Here is a 4,608-nt window from a genome sequence, read left to right as displayed (position 1 = left end):
TGAAGAATCCTGTATTGTGTATCATAGGTACCTGCAGCTCTCCTTCATCGATAGTCAAGGCGGGGAGTATTGCTTGCCTTCATGGTACTGTCCTTGGCTCCTACAACAAAGCAGCGTCAATGAAGTCAGCACAGCCAGTGAGTTGGGTAGACGGATACCAAACCGGTCAGTGTTAAAGCCAAGGTTGCAAGCGGCAACATTGTATAGTGAAAGCTGAAGCGAACAGTGTATGAAGCGTATGTGGTAATCGACACAAGCAAAATTGAACAACAGATGAGTGATTAAACTTTGAAGACAAGATACAATACCTTAGACCAGGGTTGTCCAACACACAGCCTGAGGGCCACAATGCGGCTCTCTAAGCCATTCTATGTGGCCCGTGAGGCACATTTATTTATTCATGCAATGTTTGTCGGGTTCCTGTATCCGACAAACATTGCATAAATAAATTAACCGAGTCGTGGCTTCCGGGAGGGCTGGGGCCGGGTCAGTGCCTGCCTTCTCAACCTCATTTAGCGGGGCTTCCAGAACGGGCCCAACCCCTGCCCTCTTGCTTGCAACTCATACTCACCTGGCAAGGGAGAATCTGTGATCAGAAAGGCAGATCTCTCAGGATGAGGCTCATCCATTGCACATCGGATTTGCTGACCTCTGCGATTTCCCCAAATTTGGGATACTCCACTGCATTATTTCTGGTATTGGGTTCGCGCTTTCCCCGGATTTATTGGTGAAAGAAAGAAAAAGTCACGTGTGCGAGTCAGGTTGTTTGCACACAGAGCCCCTGTTCTTGTAGCAGAATTGTTTTTGCTGCAGTCAAGAGGGCCAGGACTGAGCAGCTTGGAGGTCGACAGCCCTGATGTATTGGTGAAAGAAAGAAAACGTCACGTGTGCGAGTCAGGTTGTTTGCACACAGAGCCCCTGGTCTTGTAGCAGAGTTTCTTTTGCTGCAGTCAAGAGGGCCAGCACTGAACAGCTCAGGAGTCCACAGCCCTGATGTTTTGGTGAACGAAAGAAAAAGTCACGTGTGCCAGTTGTGTGCACACAGAGCCCCTGGGCTTGTAGCAGAGTTTCCTTTGCTGCAGTCAAGAGGGCCAACCCTGAGCATCTCAGGGGTCCACAGCCCTGATGTATTGGTGAAGAAAGAAAAAGTCACGTGTGCGAGTCAGGTTGTTTGCGCACAGAGCCCCTGGTCTTGTAGCAGAGTTTCTTTTGCTGCAGTCAAGAGGGCCAGCACTAAACAGCTCAGGAGTCCACAGCCCCGATGTATTGGTGAAAGAAAAAAAAAAGTCACGTGTGCGAGTCAGGTTGTTTGCACACAGAGCCCCTAGTCTTGTTGCTGCAGTCAAGAGTGCCAGCTCTGAGCAGCTTGGAAGCCCACAGGCCACATTTATTGGTGAAAGAAAGAAAAGGTAAAGTGTGCACTAGGCCTGGCAGGTTGGTTGCACACAGAAACCCTGGTCTTGTGGAAGAATTTATTTTGCTGCAGCCTCCTGTTCCTCCCCTCCTTTGGCCTTCTCCTCCTTCTGTTCCTCAACTGCTCTTTTCATTTCACATTTTGCCCCCACTTTCTCCTCCTCTTCTCTTCCTATCTGATCCACGTCACAGCCTCCATCCTCATCTCCTCTACCAGCCTCTCCTTTCTTGAACTATAACTCCTACTCGTTCTCGTAACTCCTGCACCCTCTGCTTTTCCTGTGTCAGGTTTTACACTCCAATGTTCCCTTCTCCTGGAAGGGTCATGCAGTGAGGGTCCACAACCCGGTTAATATTTATTTATGCAATGTTTGAAGGATACATGGACCTGGCTTATTTATTTACTTATGCAATGTTTGTTGGATACCTGTATCCCACAAACATTGCATAAATAAATAAATATACAGGTATCCGACAAACATTGCATGAATAAATAAATACACCTATTAACATCACACAAATGCAGCCACCCAACTACTTTCAGAGGGGAGTTGCAGGAGCTGTGCTGGGTGTGGTTCAAAAGAAAACATTGCTTACGGCGAACAGAAATCACCCGGTTTGAATTGTACCCAAGGGGGAGTTTTTTTAATTAAAATGGGATGCACATTTTGCATTTTAACTAATATTTACTTGGCAACACTGGTCCTAACTATTATTGGCATAGGGAAGTAACTCAATTAGGTTCACCTTTGGGTGATCGCTTTTCCACATTTTATCTGTTGAATTGGATTATGCTCCTTTCATTACCACAGAAGTAATGAATGTGTATTACAGAGATAGGCTGCCATACGTTTTGGGCACAACACTGCACAGGCAGCATCAATCATTAACAGAGAAGTAATGAATGTGTATTACACAGATAATCTGGCAAATGTATTGGGCACACTGCACATGCTCAGGCAGCATCAATAATGCTTTGTACAGGTCAATGCTGTCCTAAATTGGGAACAGCCAGCACAGACCTGTTGCTACAGAAGCATATTTTGAGCACAACCAGCATAAAAATGTGTTACATCAGTGACAGTGCTGTCTTACACTGTGGACACATTGATCATTAAGAAGTGTTGTGTTGTAAAAGTTCTTGTCTGCTGTTGGTGACGTGGAATTTTCATGTTCCCCGTTAGAACTGATTGTAAAGTTATGGCTTTTTGGTCACTTTTTCTGCTGAAAAATGCACCATTTGAACCCCATATTTGAAAACATATTTTTTGGGGGGGGAGGGCCATCCCAAACTGTGCCTACATACTTATAGATCCCTCGCTACGCTCGGTCGCCCCCACTATTTCAGAAAAATATGAACACATACACTTTAGAACTGATTGTAAACTTATGGCTTTTTGGTCACTTTTTCTGCTGTAACATGCACCATTTGAACCCCATATTTGAAAAAACATTCTTGGGGGGGAGAATAGAACCTTATAGCTCCCTCGCTATGGTCAGTCGCCCACACTATTTCAGAAAAATATCAACACATACACACTGAAAGAAATCACAAGCAACTAACCTTTGATCACTGCCCCTGACACCAAAACCTATCTTTGGGACTGCATGGCTATCACTGACTGTGATGCTATTGTGTCAAAGGTCACACACTATTGCTTTTTAACATACTGCTTTGGGTGAGGTTGTTGACTTTTGGCTCGCAGGCCCACTGGATGACAAAAAGTTAATGCTTTGGCCCCACATTCAAAAAGGTTGGACAAGCCTGCCTTAGACCGAGTGGTCCAGCACCACGTGTGTGCTCATTGGAAAGCATCTGTAAGGTATCCAACTAAAAGGTGGTAAAGTGAAAGCGTGAAAAGGAATTGTGAAATCGAAGTGGTCCTGCAACGGGTCAAGTAAAATCCTGTGCACAGTCGAATGTCTTCGATGTTAATAGCGTAAAGAAAGTTGATGACAAAGTGAATGAAGTTGGTCCAAGCCCGGCAGAGGGAGATCAGCTGAGAGCTTTTGGTTCAAGCAATTTGTGTTACAAAGTTCATTGGTCCGAGCCCGGCTGAGGAAGACTAATTGAACTGTGTGTTGAGAGAATCTGAGCCCTGCAGAGGGGGTATCTGGGGTGAACAGTGAAACACTCAAAAAATTGGTTAAGTAGAAATCCTACGAACATTGTGTAAAAGTTGATCTGAGCCCAGCAGAGGGGGATCCAAGGGGAATCGTGAATCGCCTGAGAAATTGAGTATTTGCGATAGTCTAAGAGGAAAATAACGTATTGTTTGTTCGTCGCCTCAGACCCTCTGAAAGAGGAGACTTTGAGAGGCAAAGAGACTTGGGCATAGAAGGGCCTTATGCTAATGATTGAACTGTATCCTCATTCTAGAGAAGCCAGAGACTGTGCTAAGCTAGAGTGTACCGCCTTGTCCCATGGTGAGAACTTGGGGAAGGGAGGCCAGCGGCCTGAACATCCTGACATATTATTTCTTGAACACCTCTTTCTTTTATGTAACACTGTTTCCCACACTATTTGTATTTAGAGGTAAGGATTGGCAATAGGTTTATTAGTATAGGCCCTTTTGTTTTGACATGACACCACTAGGACTGTGCTATTATTATTTGATGGTCGTAGCCTGCTCCCAACTATAGATTTTGGATTAGATAGGCATTTTTGCAACCCTTTTTGAAGTTCAATAAACACCCTTGAACTGTGGTCACTTGTGTCTGTCTTACAGTTGATACCAGGCCTTCCTTACAGAGGGACGTATATCGTCTCATCTGGCGGCATTAAAGACCATAACAGAAGACCGATGGGTTTTGTCCATCACCCGAGCGGGCTTCCGCCTTCCCCTCCCTCATACCCCACCTTCTTACCCTCCTCTTCAGCAGTCTGAGTCTCCCTCTCTCAGAGCTGAGGTACAAAAACATTTGAACTTCAGAGCAGTGAGACCTGTTCCGCTGTGGGAGCAAGGGGAGGGTTATTACTTCCGTTTGTGTACAGTGCCCAAACCCAACCAGGCTGGCCTGCGCACTTTCCTCGACCTCTCCAGCTTCAACCTTTTCCTTCCCCAAGAGTAATTCCAGATGATCGTGCCCAGCCAGATAAGGTCCTCTCTCCGGAAGGGCAATTAGCTCAGTCTGCTAGATCTCCAGGATGCTTATATGCACACCCGGATTTGGCCCCCACATCGGAAATATCTT

At 45.7% G+C, this 4,608-nt stretch overlaps 1 pseudogene; it reads left to right on the top strand.

Moving 5' to 3' along the window:
- The first annotated feature begins 563 nt into the window (after positions 1-563).
- On the top strand, positions 564-714 carry LOC138496240 (U1 spliceosomal RNA; annotated as a pseudogene).
- The last annotated feature ends 3,894 nt before the right edge of the window (positions 715-4,608 follow it).

The sequence above is a fragment of the Ambystoma mexicanum genome, chromosome 10 (assembly GCF_040938575.1).
Source record: "Ambystoma mexicanum isolate Mex_15411 chromosome 10, UKY_AmexF1_1, whole genome shotgun sequence".
In the NCBI taxonomy this organism is placed as follows: Eukaryota; Metazoa; Chordata; class Amphibia; order Caudata; family Ambystomatidae; genus Ambystoma; species Ambystoma mexicanum.
The sequence above is the reverse complement of the archived record's forward strand: the minus strand, read 5'-3'. Positions and strand labels throughout refer to the sequence as shown.